This window comes from Amia ocellicauda, chromosome 14 (assembly GCF_036373705.1).
Source record: "Amia ocellicauda isolate fAmiCal2 chromosome 14, fAmiCal2.hap1, whole genome shotgun sequence".
Lineage (NCBI taxonomy): Eukaryota > Metazoa > Chordata > Actinopteri > Amiiformes > Amiidae > Amia > Amia ocellicauda.
In genome coordinates, this window is record NC_089863.1 from 5,600,177 (window position 1) to 5,615,150 (window position 14,974).

The window sequence follows — 14,974 nt, forward strand, 5'->3', positions numbered from 1 at the left end:
ACTTTAAGCGCACTCTTCGGTCTGAAGTCATCTGAGGAGCCTTTTCTCAAAGTGGTCTGAAGGAAGAGCACTCGAGCGCTTTCAAATAATGAATCTGGGAACATCTGTGACAGTATCAAACACGTGTTTAATGATTTATTATCCATTATTCGAGTTGCATACTGCAACTTCGGAGTCCTATACGACAAGGTCAGTGTGGAACCGTGTATGCATGTCGTTATCCATCCAACACAAAACTATAATCGTGACTTTTGATCTTTAAAAAACATTGCTCGTGCCACTTTCCTTATGAATACGTTAATAAATAATCGAAGTCTTGTGGAGCTTACATCAGTTCATAATGACACAATCTGTTCCATATTTTGGATCTTTCTATCTCACGAGCAAAGTCACCGCTTCCCTGGTGGTCTAGTGGTTAGGATTCGGCGCTCTCACTGCCGCGGCCCGGGTTCGACTCCCGGTCAGGGAACTCGCTCTTTCCCGCCCCTTCCATAAGCGAATGGAAAATCAATAAATCAAATCTATTCACGCTAAGTAGAGTGCATGTTATCAAATATGTATTTCCTGACTTCCCGTTTCAATCCTTGTAATGAGGGTGGGAGGTGCTGTATTGTGAGAAGAAGGGCCATGTGCGCTGCTTGCAAAATGCAGGATGAGAAGGTAGCACATTACAAAGGATTGAGGGAGAGAGACGATACTGCATTTCATAATACATCTTGAGACAGGTGTGAATTCTCACACTGTCAGAGAGTTGGCGCTGTCTTGGAAATATTACAGTGGTGGGTCCAAGGAGACACTTTTGTAAGTCAATCTTATTTGCACGCTTGTATTATTTCATGCTAATTTGTCTTTGAGTGACCATCTAGGGAGGCATGTAAGAAATGCTGGAAATAAACTCATTCATGAACGGAAAAGATGTTCAGTTAAACTTCCGCAGTTTATTGTTAACCTATTTCTTGCTTTAATTTACTAATGTGATCTTTATAAGTGACATGGGAATCGAGAATTAGTCAAAGGTATTGAAGAGGTTACTACTGTAATTTGTGAGTTGTTGATTACTATAGAGGGAGGGCTGGAAGACTTAAGGGGATCTAAAATATACATTCTTTTTTTGTTTTGATTAGAGAAACATTGGTTTGAGCACCAGTTGAGCTTAAAACGTTTGAATTTAGGAGGAGATTAAGGTTAACCATCAACGGCTTTAAGGAAATCCCTGGTTTTGTTGTCCGTGAGAGCTGTTTGTATGTGTTCAGTTAGCAGTAAAGTGGCTGATGCAAGACGATCTTTATGTGCAAAAGACAAACTGATTTTCAGATTCTGATTCTGAGATTCTAAATAAAAAACTGGCCAGTAAGTATTTTTCCAAATATTTTTTAGAACAGGTACAATGCTGATGGGTCTGTAGTTCGAAATGTGTTCTTTAATCAGATGGGGGTGATCAAGCCTTTCTTACAAATGGGATGAGTGTTATTTAAGATGCAAAGATTAGTAATGTGATGAATAATATTTTATACACATCTGTTGCGTGAAGAATGCTGACCAGCACCAGTCTACTCAAACACTCCAATATCAGCAACAAACTTAGGTTATGTTATGTTCATTATTATGCAGGAGGTAAACCATCTGGTATTTGAATGAGATGTAATCACTTCCAATAGATAAGACTGTAACCTGTCTATCTGAAGATGCAAAAAGGCTTCTCCAAACTCACATGTATATTTATCTATAATCTATATTTATGTTTTATGGAATAAACTTGTTACTTCTTCATCGCTGTATCCTGGGATTTACTAAAACCACTACAGATATAAAGAGCGATAATAATCTTGAATTCAATAAACATGATCCAGTGATTGTGCAGCTCTTGACTGCAGGTCTCTGCGCATACAGGGTGTTTAATGAGTCGCTGAATCGGCGCTGCTGTTGAAACCGAGACAGTCGATACCATCCCACACAGAGATCACCAGACCAGCCCACCTGCTCACTGATTGGGTTAGGAAGAACCGTCACTCAAAACTACTCGACCAATGGAGAGCCATGATCCACGCCTCCCTGTAAATCCCACCCTCACGACAAAACAGCGCCAAAACTCGTAAACGAAAGAAAAAAAATCGAAAGCAAAGAAACTGGCGACGAAAACAAAAAATGCAGCATCACAAGCAAAGACGAGGGCTGCAGGCCAGTCTTGATAAAGTTTTTTTTTTTTTGATTTCAATACATTTATTTGTTTTCAATTCTATAAATGTTGCATTCGATTTTTTTATTTTTGATCTCAAAATCAATTTTTTGACTAGAGGCAGAGGAGGGTCGTGGTTTGGAGGAGGTGCGACGGCGAGGGCTGACTACCGGAGTACTGGCAGGACCAGCACTGAAGGGTGCTGCTATCTCTGAAGCTCCAAAGTCAGCCAGCTCCTCAACCAGCCGCTCCCTGAAGGCCAACTGTGTGAGATGCGCCAGCCCTTTCACCTTGGTCAGGTGCTGGTGCAGGATGAAGGAGTTGACGACAGCAGTGTCCACAAAGTGGTAAAAGAGGGTCTTGTACCACTTCATGGTCTTCTGCAGGACATGGCAGTAGCCGACCAGAGCATCGGACAGGTCGACGCCCCCAATTCCAGCAGTGTAGTCCTTCACGGCACAAGGGATGGGGACATCTTTCCGTATCCAAGCTCCATTCTCCTTCACTCGGCGATTGGCAAAGTCATATAGATATTAATTCATACATACAGTTAGGTCCATAACTGGGTAGATGAGTAGTGGAGGACACCGTGAGCACACTGGCCTGGTCTGGCTACCCAAGTAGGGGTACTGATGCAGAGGTTCCTAGGGGCAGCCATGGGGGAGGAGCAATGGCAGGTAGCGGTCCTCAGGCCACTGCAGGAGGAGCTGCTGACGTGGCACCAGTGGATCACAAAGACAGTGCAACACCTCCACTAGGGTTTCTACAGGGCCAGTGCCGATGAGATGTGGAAGACTTCTGCCGACTGGCAGATGCAAGACGCTGAATCGGCGCTGCTGTTGAAACCGAGACAGTCGATACCATCCCACACAGAGATCACCAGACCAGCCCACCTGCTCACAGATTGGGTTAGGAAGAACCGTCAATCAAAACTACTGGACCAATGGAGAGCCGAGATCCACGCCTCCCTGTAAATCCCACCCTCACGACAAAACAGCGCCAAAACTCGTAAACGAAAGAAAAAAATCAAAAGCAAAGAAACGGGCGACGAAAACAAAATTGCAGCATCGCAAGCAAAGACGGGGGCTGCAGGCCAGTTTTGATAAAGTTTTTTTTTTTTTTTTTGCTTTCGATACATTTATTTGTTTTCAATTCTATAAATGTTGCATTCGATTTTTTTATTTTTGATCTCAAAATCAATTTTTTGACTAGAGGCAGAGGAGGGTCGTGGTTTGGAGGAGGTGCGACGGCGAGGGCTGACTACCGGAGTACTGGCAGGACCAGCACTGAAGGGTGCTGCTATCTCTGAAGCTCCAAAGTCAGCCAGCTCCTCAACCAGCCGCTCCCTGAAGGCCAACTGTGTGAGATGCGCCAGCCCTTTCACCTTGGTCAGGTGCTGGTGCAGGATGAAGGAGTTGACGACAGCAGTGTCCACAAAGTGGTAAAAGAGGGTCTTGTACCACTTCATGGTCTTCTGCAGGACATGGCAGTAGCCAAGCAGAGCATCGGACAGGTCGACGCCCCCAATTCCAGCAGTGTAGTCCTTCACGGCACAAGGGATGGGGACATCCTTCCGTATCCAAGCTCCATTCTCCTTCACTCGGCGATTGGCAAAGTCATATAGATATATATACATACATACAGTTAGGTCCATAACTGGGTAGATGAGCAGCGGAGGACACCGTGGGCACACTGGCCTGGTCTGGCTACCCAAGTAGGGGTACTGATGCGGAGGTTCCTAGGGGCAGCCATGGGGGAAGAGCATTGGCAGGTAGCGGTCCTCAGGCCACTGCAGGAGGAGCTGCTGACGTGGCACCAGTGCATCACAAAGACAGTGCAACACCACCACTAGGGTTTCTACAGGGCCAGTGCCGATGAGATGTGGAAGACTTCTGCCGACTGGCCAGGAATTGAGAGGAAGGGATTGTGACTGGGTAGCTGAGTTGGCGTGAAGCAGAGAGTGTGTGCCAATGCTATGCGGGAGCGAGCGCCTGTGTGATAGAGAGCAGAATAGAGTGAGATAGGGAGTTAAGTGTAATTGTTTGGGCGTGGGTCTCAGCCGATAGGGGCCTTTTAGATTGTGTTTTTTAAGGCCAATAAACCTTCCTGACGTTGCTTTATACTTGTTGTCTGCTAAAGGAAAAAGACCCCCGCTTGCTACAATACTTTTGTTTGTTAACTTTCGAACTTTGGATTCACTTGACAATAGTACGTCCACCTGCTTCCGCAGTCAGTGCACCAGTCACAATCATAGATTTTATAGATTTGCTTTAACCCTGGCCAGTAGGAATTCGACCTGCCCACATCAAACATCTGCGTCTCTCTGCCCCCGCCCCTCCCCCAAGGCATCGCAGGCTGGCAGGCAGCACAGACACAAGGCTGCGCGCACACAAGAGCAAACCCACAAGCAGTGACCACATAGATACAGAATACTTTGTAAAAAATAATCCCAACGCTGGACGGGCCCCTTCGCTGGCTGGGGCCCCGGGACTCGAGCCCTGGTAAGCCCTTGCAATAAGTAAGCCTGACTACACCTATACTTAAGAATTAAACCGGCTCATCGTTATTGAAAGCGAAGAAAATGTGAACAATCTTCTGTTTTTCACTTCTGACAGATTACATACAAATTTAAATACATTCGCTACATCATGAATGAACCAACTGGCAATATATTGTCTTTGAAATGAACTTTACACCATTCCGCGATACAGCGAATAAAAAGCCTATCATTGAACTTTTATAACGTATATTTTGAAAACAACCACAGTCATACATACAACCTGCTACTTGAGAAACATAAATATTCTACTTTTCAGTACATCTAAACATTTGAATAAGTCGTGAAGTGAACTTACTTTAAGCGCACTCTTCGGTCTGAAGTCATCTGAGGAGCCTTTTCTCAAAGTGGTCTGAAGGAAGAGCACTCGAGCGCTTTCAAATAATGAATCTGGGAACATCTGTGACAGTATCAAACACGTGTTTAATGATTTATTATCCATTATTCGAGTTGCATACTGCAACTTCGGAGTCCTATACGACAAGGTCAGTGTGGAACCGTGTATGCATGTCGTTATCCATCCAACACAAAACTATAATCGTGACTTTTGATCTTTAAAAAACATTGCTCGTGCCACTTTCCTTATGAATACGTTAATAAATAATCGAAGTCTTGTGGAGCTTACATCAGTTCATAATGACACAATCTGTTCCATATTTTGGATCTTTCTATCTCACGAGCAAAGTCACCGCTTCCCTGGTGGTCTAGTGGTTAGGATTTGGCGCTCTCACCGCCGCGGCCCGGGTTCGATTCCTGGTCAGGGAACTCGCTCTTTCCCACCCCTTCCATAAACGAATGGAAAATCAATAAATCAAATCTATTCACGCTAAGTAGAGTGCATGTTATCAAATATGTATTTCCTGACTTCCCGTTTCAATCCTTGTAATGAGGGTGGGAGGTGCTGTATTGTGAGAAGAAGGGCCATGTGCGCTGCTTGCAAAATGCAGGATGCGAAGGTAGCACATTACAAAGGATTGAGGGAGAGAGACGATACTGCATTTCATAATACATCTTGAGACAGGTGTGAATTCTCACACTGTCAGAGAGTTGGCGCTGTCTTGGAAATATTACAGTGGTGGGTCCAAGGAGACACTTTTGTAAGTCAATCTTATTTGCAGGCTTGTATTATTTCATGACGGCTGCTAATTTGTCTTTGAGTGACCATCTAGGGAGGCATGTAAGAAATGCTGGAAATAAACTAATTCATGAACGGAAAAGATTTTCAGTTAAACTTCCGCAGTTTATTGTTAACCTATTTCTTGCTTTAATTTACTAATGTGATCTTTATAAGTGACATGGGAATCGAGAATTAGTCAAAGGTATTGAAGAGGTTACTACTGTAATTTGTGAGTTGTTGATTACTATAGAGGGAGGGCTGGAAGACTTAAGGGGATGTAAAATATACATTCTTTTTTTGTTTTGATTAGAGAAACATTGGTTTGAGCACCAGTTGAGCTTAAAACGTTTGAATTTAGGAGGAGATTAAGGTTAACCATCAACGGCTTTAAGGAAATCCCTGGTTTTGTTGTCCGTGAGAGCTGTTTGTATGTGTTCAGTTAGCAGTAAAGTGGCTGATGCAAGACGATCTTTTTGTGCAAAAGACAAACTGATTTTCAGATTCTGATTCTGAGATTCTAAATAAAAAACTGGCCAGTAAGTATTTTTCCAAATATTTTTTAGAACAGGTACAATGCTGATGGGTCTGTAGTTCGAAATGTGTTCTTTAATCAGATGGGGGTGATCAAGCCTTTCTTACAAATGGGATGAGTGTTATTTAAGATGCAAAGATTAGTAATGTGATGAATAATATTTTATACACATCTGCTGCGTGAAGAATGCTGACCAGCACCAGTCTACTCAAACACTCCAATATCAGCAACAAACTTAGGTTATGTTATGTTCATTATTATGCAGGAGGTAAACCATCTGGTATTTGAATGAGATGTAATCACTTCCAATAGATAAGACTGTAACCTGTCTATCTGAAGATGCAAAAAGGCTTCTCCAAACTCACATGTATATTTATCTATAATCTATATTTATGTTTTATGGAATAAACTTGTTACTTCTTCATCGCTGTATCCTGGGATTTACTAAAACCACTACAGATATAAAGAGCGATAATAATCTTGAATTCAATAAACATGATCCAGTGATTGTGCAGCTCTTGACTGCAGGTCTCTGCGCATACAGGGTGTTTAATGAGTCGCTGAATCGGCGCTGCTGTTGAAACCGAGACAGTCGATACCATCCCACACAGAGATCACCAGACCAGCCCACCTGCTCACTGATTGGGTTAGGAAGAACCGTCACTCAAAACTACTGGACCAATGGAGAGCCGAGATCCACGCCTCCCTGTAAATCCCACCCTCACGACAAAACAGCGCCAAAACTCGTAAACGAAAGAAAAAAATCAAAAGCAAAGAAACGGGCGACGAAAACAAAATTGCAGCATCGCAAGCAAAGACGGGGGCTGCAGGCCAGTTTTGATAAAGTTTTTTTTTTTTTTTTTGCTTTCGATACATTTATTTGTTTTCAATTCTATAAATGTTGCATTCGATTTTTTTATTTTTGATCTCAAAATCAATTTTTTGACTAGAGGCAGAGGAGGGTCGTGGTTTGGAGGAGGTGCGACGGCGAGGGCTGACTACCGGAGTACTGGCAGGACCAGCACTGAAGGGTGCTGCTATCTCTGAAGCTCCAAAGTCAGCCAGCTCCTCAACCAGCCGCTCCCTGAAGGCCAACTGTGTGAGATGCGCCAGCCCTTTCACCTTGGTCAGGTGCTGGTGCAGGATGAAGGAGTTGACGACAGCAGTGTCCACAAAGTGGTAAAAGAGGGTCTTGTACCACTTCATGGTCTTCTGCAGGACATGGCAGTAGCCAAGCAGAGCATCGGACAGGTCGACGCCCCCAATTCCAGCAGTGTAGTCCTTCACGGCACAAGGGATGGGGACATCCTTCCGTATCCAAGCTCCATTCTCCTTCACTCGGCGATTGGCAAAGTCATATAGATATATATACATACATACAGTTAGGTCCATAACTGGGTAGATGAGCAGCGGAGGACACCGTGGGCACACTGGCCTGGTCTGGCTACCCAAGTAGGGGTACTGATGCGGAGGTTCCTAGGGGCAGCCATGGGGGAAGAGCATTGGCAGGTAGCGGTCCTCAGGCCACTGCAGGAGGAGCTGCTGACGTGGCACCAGTGCATCACAAAGACAGTGCAACACCACCACTAGGGTTTCTACAGGGCCAGTGCCGATGAGATGTGGAAGACTTCTGCCGACTGGCCAGGAATTGAGAGGAAGGGATTGTGACTGGGTAGCTGAGTTGGCGTGAAGCAGAGAGTGTGTGCCAATGCTATGCGGGAGCGAGCGCCTGTGTGATAGAGAGCAGAATAGAGTGAGATAGGGAGTTAAGTGTAATTGTTTGGGCGTGGGTCTCAGCCGATAGGGGCCTTTTAGATTGTGTTTTTTAAGGCCAATAAACCTTCCTGACGTTGCTTTATACTTGTTGTCTGCTAAAGGAAAAAGACCCCCGCTTGCTACAATACTTTTGTTTGTTAACTTTCGAACTTTGGATTCACTTGACAATAGTACGTCCACCTGCTTCCGCAGTCAGTGCACCAGTCACAATCATAGATTTTATAGATTTGCTTTAACCCTGGCCAGTAGGAATTCGACCTGCCCACATCAAACATCTGCGTCTCTCTGCCCCCGCCCCTCCCCCAAGGCATCGCAGGCTGGCAGGCAGCACAGACACAAGGCTGCGCGCACACAAGAGCAAACCCACAAGCAGTGACCACATAGATACAGAATACTTTGTAAAAAATAATCCCAACGCTGGACGGGCCCCTTCGCTGGCTGGGGCCCCGGGACTCGAGCCCTGGTAAGCCCTTGCAATAAGTAAGCCTGACTACACCTATACTTAAGAATTAAACCGGCTCATCGTTATTGAAAGCGAAGAAAATGTGAACAATCTTCTGTTTTTCACTTCTGACAGATTACATACAAATTTAAATACATTCGCTACATCATGAATGAACCAACTGGCAATATATTGTCTTTGAAATGAACTTTACACCATTCCGCGATACAGCGAATAAAAAGCCTATCATTGAACTTTTATAACGTATATTTTGAAAACAACCACAGTCATACATACAACCTGCTACTTGAGAAACATAAATATTCTACTTTTCAGTACATCTAAACATTTGAATAAGTCGTGAAGTGAACTTACTTTAAGCGCACTCTTCGGTCTGAAGTCATCTGAGGAGCCTTTTCTCAAAGTGGTCTGAAGGAAGAGCACTCGAGCGCTTTCAAATAATGAATCTGGGAACATCTGTGACAGTATCAAACACGTGTTTAATGATTTATTATCCATTATTCGAGTTGCATACTGCAACTTCGTAGTCCTATACGACAAGGTCAGTGTGGAACCGTGTATGCATGTCGTTATCCATCCAACACAAAACTATAATCGTGACTTTTGATCTTTAAAAAACATTGCTCGTGCCACTTTCCTTATGAATACGTTAATAAATAATCGAAGTCTTGTGGAGCTTACATCAGTTCATAATGACACAATCTGTTCCATATTTTGGATCTTTCTATCTCACGAGCAAAGTCACCGCTTCCCTGGTGGTCTAGTGGTTAGGATTCGGCGCTCTCACCGCCGCGGCCCGGGTTCGATTCCCGGTCAGGGAACTCGCTCTTTCCCGCCCCTTCCATAAGCGAATGGAAAATCAATAAATCAAATCTATTCATGCTAAGTAGAGTGCATGTTATCAAATATGTATTTCCTGACTTCCCGTTTCAATCCTTGTAATGAGGGTGGGAGGTGCTGTATTGTGAGAAGAAGGGCCATGTGCGCTGCTTGCAAAATGCAGGATGCGAAGGTAGCACATTACAAAGGATTGAGGGAGAGAGACGATACTGCATTTCATAATACATCTTGAGACAGGTGTGAATTCTCACACTGTCAGAGAGTTGGCGCTGTCTTGGAAATATTACAGTGGTGGGTCCAAGGAGACACTTTTGTAAGTCAATCTTATTTGCACGCTTGTATTATTTCCTGACGGCTGCTAATTTGTCTTTGAGTGACCATCTAGGGAGGCATGTAAGAAATGCTGGAAATAAACTCATTCATGAACGGAAAAGATGTTCAGTTAAACTTCCGCAGTTTATTGTTAACCTATTTCTTGCTTTAATTTACTAATGTGATCTTTATAAGTGACATGGGAATCGAGAATTAGTCAAAGGTATTGAAGAGGTTACTACTGTAATTTGTGAGTTGTTGATTACTATAGAGGGAGGGCTGGAAGACTTAAGGGGATGTAAAATATACATTCTTTTTTTGTTTTGATTAGAGAAACATTGGTTTGAGTACCAGTTGAGCTTAAAACGTTTGAATTTAGGAGGAGATTAAGGTTAACCATCAACGGCTTTAAGGAAATCCCTGGTTTTGTTGTCCGTGAGAGCTGTTTGTATGTGTTCAGTTAGCAGTAAAGTGGCTGATGCAAGACGATCTTTTTGTGCAAAAGACAAACTGATTTTCAGATTCTGATTCTGAGATTCTAAATAAAAAACTGGCCAGTAAGTATTTTTCCAAATATTTTTTAGAACAGGTACAATGCTGATGGGTCTGTAGTTCGAAATGTGTTCTTTAATCAGATGGGGGTGATCAAGCCTTTCTTACAAATGGGATGAGTGTTATTTAAGATGCAAAGATTAGTAATGTGATGAATAATATTTTATACACATCTGCTGCGTGAAGAATGCTGACCAGCACCAGTCTACTCAAACACTCCAATATCAGCAACAAACTTAGGTTATGTTATGTTCATTATTATGCAGGAGGTAAACCATCTGGTATTTGAATGAGATGTAATCACTTCCAATAGATAAGACTGTAACCTGTCTATCTGAAGATGCAAAAAGGCTTCTCCAAACTCACATGTATATTTATCTATAATCTATATTTATGTTTTATGGAATAAACTTGTTACTTCTTCATCGCTGTATCCTGGGATTTACTAAAACCACTACAGATATAAAGAGCGATAATAATCTTGAATTCAATAAACATGATCCAGTGATTGTGCAGCTCTTGACTGCAGGTCTCTGCGCATACAGGGTGTTTAATGAGTCGCTGAATCGGCGCTGCTGTTGAAACCGAGACAGTCGATACCATCCCACACAGAGATCACCAGACCAGCCCACCTGCTCACTGATTGGGTTAGGAAGAACCGTCACTCAAAACTACTCGACCAATGGAGAGCCATGATCCACGCCTCCCTGTAAATCCCACCCTCACGACAAAACAGCGCCAAAACTCGTAAACGAAAGAAAAAAAATCGAAAGCAAAGAAACTGGCGACGAAAACAAAAAATGCAGCATCACAAGCAAAGACGAGGGCTGCAGGCCAGTCTTGATAAAGTTTTTTTTTTTTTTGATTTCAATACATTTATTTGTTTTCAATTCTATAAATGTTGCATTCGATTTTTTTATTTTTGATCTCAAAATCAATTTTTTGACTAGAGGCAGAGGAGGGTCGTGGTTTGGAGGAGGTGCGACGGCGAGGGCTGACTACCGGAGTACTGGCAGGACCAACACTGAAGGGTGCTGCTATCTCTGAAGCTCCAAAGTCAGCCAGCTCCTCAACCAGCCGCTCCCTGAAGGCCAACTGTGTGAGATGCGCCAGCCCTTTCACCTTGGTCAGGTGCTGGTGCAGGATGAAGGAGTTGACGACAGCAGTGTCCACAAAGTGGTAAAAGAGGGTCTTGTACCACTTCATGGTCTTCTGCAGGACATGGCAGTAGCCGACCAGAGCATCGGACAGGTCGACGCCCCCAATTCCAGCAGTGTAGTCCTTCACGGCACAAGGGATGGGGACATCCTTCCGTATCCAAGCTCCATTCTCCTTCACTCGGCGATTGGCAAAGTCATATAGATATTAATTCATACATACAGTTAGGTCCATAACTGGGTAGATGAGTAGTGGAGGACACCGTGAGCACACTGGCCTGGTCTGGCTACCCAAGTAGGGGTACTGATGCGGAGGTTCCTAGGGGCAGCCATGGGGGAGGAGCAATGGCAGGTAGCGGTCCTCAGGCCACTGCAGGAGGAGCTGCTGACGTGGCACCAGTGGATCACAAAGACAGTGCAACACCTCCACTAGGGTTTCTACAGGGCCAGTGCCGATGAGATGTGGAAGACTTCTGCCGACTGGCAGATGCAAGACGCTGAATCGGCGCTGCTGTTGAAACCGAGACAGTCGATACCATCCCACACAGAGATCACCAGACCAGCCCACCTGCTCACTGATTGGGTTAGGAAGAACCGTCACTCAAAACTACTGGACCAATGGAGAGCCGAGATCCACGCCTCCCTGTAAATCCCACCCTCACGACAAAACAGCGCCAAAACTCGTAAACGAAAGAAAAAAATCAAAAGCAAAGAAACGGGCGACGAAAACAAAATTGCAGCATCGCAAGCAAAGACGGGGGCTGCAGGCCAGTTTTGATAAAGTTTTTTTTTTTTTTTTTGCTTTCGATACATTTATTTGTTTTCAATTCTATAAATGTTGCATTCGATTTTTTTATTTTTGATCTCAAAATCAATTTTTTGACTAGAGGCAGAGGAGGGTCGTGGTTTGGAGGAGGTGCGACGGCGAGGGCTGACTACCGGAGTACTGGCAGGACCAGCACTGAAGGGTGCTGCTATCTCTGAAGCTCCAAAGTCAGCCAGCTCCTCAAACAGCCGCTCCCTGAAGGCCAACTGTGTGAGATGCGCCAGCCCTTTCACCTTGGTCAGGTGCTGGTGCAGGATGAAGGAGTTGACGACAGCAGTGTCCACAAAGTGGTAAAAGAGGGTCTTCTACCACTTCATGGTCTTCTGCAGGACATGGCAGTAGCCAAGCAGAGCATCGGACAGGTCGACGCCCCCAATTCCAGCAGTGTAGTCCTTCACGGCACAAGGGATGGGGACATCCTTCCGTATCCAAGCTCCATTCTCCTTCACTCGGCGATTGGCAAAGTCATATAGATATATATACATACATACAGTTAGGTCCATAACTGGGTAGATGAGCAGCGGAGGACACCGTGGGCACACTGGCCTGGTCTGGCTACCCAAGTAGGGGTACTGATGCGGAGGTTCCTAGGGGCAGCCATGGGGGAGGAGCATTGGCAGGTAGCGGTCCTCAGGCCACTGCAGGAGGAGCTGCTGACGTGGCACCAGTGCATCACAAAGACAGTGCAACACCACCACTAGGGTTTCTACAGGGCCAGTGCCGATGAGATGTGGAAGACTTCTGCCGACTGGCCAGGAATTGAGAGGAAGGGATTGTGACTGGGTAGCTGAGTTGGCGTGAAGCAGAGAGTGTGTGCCAATGCTATGCGGGAGCGAGCGCCTGTGTGATAGAGAGCAGAATAGAGTGAGATAGGGAGTTAAGTGTAATTGTTTGGGCGTGGGTCTCAGCCGATAGGGGCCTTTTAGATTGTGTTTTTTAAGGCCAATAAACCTTCCTGACGTTGCTTTATACTTGTTGTCTGCTAAAGGAAAAAGACCCCCGCTTGCTACAATACTTTTGTTTGTTAACTTTCGAACTTTGGATTCACTTGACAATAGTACGTCCACCTGCTTCCGCAGTCAGTGCACCAGTCACAATCATAGATTTTATAGATTTGCTTTAACCCTGGCCAGTAGGAATTCGACCTGCCCACATCAAACATCTGCGTCTCTCTGCCCCCGCCCCTCCCCCAAGGCATCGCAGGCTGGCAGGCAGCACAGACACAAGGCTGCGCGCACACAAGAGCAAACCCACAAGCAGTGACCACATAGATACAGAATACTTTGTAAAAAATAATCCCAACGCTGGACGGGCCCCTTCGCTGGCTGGGGCCCCGGGACTCGAGCCCTGGTAAGCCCTTGCAATAAGTAAGCCTGACTACACCTATACTTAAGAATTAAACCGGCTCATCGTTATTGAAAGCGAAGAAAATGTGAACAATCTTCTGTTTTTCACTTCTGACAGATTACATACAAATTTAAATACATTCGCTACATCATGAATGAACCAACTGGCAATATATTGTCTTTGAAATGAACTTTACACCATTCCGCGATACAGCGAATAAAAAGCCTATCATTGAACTTTTATAACGTATATTTTGAAAACAACCACAGTCATACATACAACCTGCTACTTGAGAAACATAAATATTCTACTTTTCAGTACATCTAAACATTTGAATAAGTCGTGAAGTGAACTTACTTTAAGCGCACTCTTCGGTCTGAAGTCATCTGAGGAGCCTTTTCTCAAAGTGGTCTGAAGGAAGAGCACTCGAGCGCTTTCAAATAATGAATCTGGGAACATCTGTGACAGTATCAAACACGTGTTTAATGATTTATTATCCATTATTCGAGTTGCATACTGCAACTTCGGAGTCCTATACGACAAGGTCAGTGTGGAACCGTGTATGCATGTCGTTATCCATCCAACACAAAACTATAATCGTGACTTTTGATCTTTAAAAAACATTGCTCGTGCCACTTTCCTTATGAATACGTTAATAAATAATCGAAGTCTTGTGGAGCTTACATCAGTTCATAATGACACAATCTGTTCCATATTTTGGATCTTTCTATCTCACGAGCAAAGTCACCGCTTCCCTGGTGGTCTAGTGGTTAGGATTCGGCGCTCTCACCGCCGCGGCCCGGGTTCGATTCCCGGTCAGGGAACTCGCTTTTTCCCGCCCCATCCATAAACGAATGGAAAATCAATAAATCAAAACGAGCACTAATCACGCTAAGTAGAGTGCATGTTATCAAATATGTATTTCCTGACTTCCCGTTTCAATCCTTGTAATGAGGGTGGGAGGTGCTGTATTGTGAGAAGAAGGGCCATGTGCGCTGCTTGCAAAATGCAGGATGCGAAGGTAGCACATTACAAAGGATTGAGGGAGAGAGACGATACTGCATTTCATAATACATCTTGAGACAGGTGTGAATTCTCACACTGTCAGAGAGTTGGCGCTGTCTTGGAAATATTACAGTGGTGGGTCCAAGGAGACACTTTTGTAAGTCAATCTTATTTGCACGCTTGTATTATTTCATGCTAATTTGTCTTTGAGTGACCATCTAGGGAGGCATGTAAGAAATGCTGGAAATAAACTCATTCATGAACGGAAAAGATGTTCAGTTAAACTTCCGCAGTTTATTGTTAACCTATTTCTT

General features: G+C 44.4%; 4 non-coding genes across 4 annotated transcripts; all 4 read left to right on the plus strand.

Annotated features, from left to right (window-relative positions):
- Positions 1-397: 397 nt before the first annotated feature.
- Positions 398-469, plus strand: trnae-cuc (transfer RNA glutamic acid (anticodon CUC)). The gene has a single exon. It is a non-coding gene; the product is annotated as a tRNA-Glu (tRNA).
- A 4,957-nt stretch (positions 470-5,426) lies between these two features.
- Positions 5,427-5,498, plus strand: trnae-cuc (transfer RNA glutamic acid (anticodon CUC)). Its single transcript has one exon. It is a non-coding gene; the product is annotated as a tRNA-Glu (tRNA).
- A 3,872-nt stretch (positions 5,499-9,370) lies between these two features.
- Positions 9,371-9,442, plus strand: trnae-cuc (transfer RNA glutamic acid (anticodon CUC)). The gene has a single exon. It is a non-coding gene; the product is annotated as a tRNA-Glu (tRNA).
- Positions 9,443-14,407: 4,965 nt separating this feature from the next.
- trnae-cuc (transfer RNA glutamic acid (anticodon CUC)) lies at positions 14,408-14,479 on the plus strand. The gene has a single exon. It is a non-coding gene; the product is annotated as a tRNA-Glu (tRNA).
- The last annotated feature ends 495 nt before the right edge of the window (positions 14,480-14,974 follow it).